The 495-nt window shown below is 23.0% G+C and overlaps 1 protein-coding gene across 1 annotated transcript in view; it reads right to left on the reverse strand.

The window, feature by feature from the left end:
* Window positions 1-495, reverse strand: part of LOC107611864 (beta-galactosidase 6-like) — an 18,094-nt gene that overhangs the window by 16,024 nt on the left and 1,575 nt on the right. The gene's annotated exons all lie outside the window — the stretch shown is intronic.

The following is a 495-nucleotide window of genomic DNA, read 5'->3' on the forward strand; positions in this document are numbered from 1 at the left end:
ATATATTATTAGTGTCTAATTTTAAAAAAAAATTCTCAATTTTATCCTAAAAATTACATTCGAGTTTTAATTTAGTCGCTAAATTTTTTAAATTTTAATCACGTTAGTTTCTATGATAGTTTCCGTCACAGAATCAATTGAAAAGTTTAAGAACTAAATTGAAGTAATTAAAATTTCAAAACCTAAATTAAAGTTTGAGTGTAACTTCAGGATCAAATTAAATATTTTTTCTTTTAATGTATAAATAACATTTTTGGCTGTTATTTCTAGGTGCTAGCTAGCTACATTTGCATTCTATGGTTCTAGCTAGTTCTACAATTATGCCGGCAATAATAAAATGACATTAATTTCTCAAATGGTTTGTGAATTGTTCAGCAAGACCTAATAAGTATTTAAAACTATAAATAAAAACACTATATATAATGAAAAAGAAAAAGAAAAATTTTATGGATTCTTACTTAATTTTTTTTCTTGTAGTGAAATGTTATTTTTGCT

Source organism: Arachis ipaensis, chromosome B08 (genome assembly GCF_000816755.2).
Source record: "Arachis ipaensis cultivar K30076 chromosome B08, Araip1.1, whole genome shotgun sequence".
Lineage (NCBI taxonomy): Eukaryota > Viridiplantae > Streptophyta > Magnoliopsida > Fabales > Fabaceae > Arachis > Arachis ipaensis.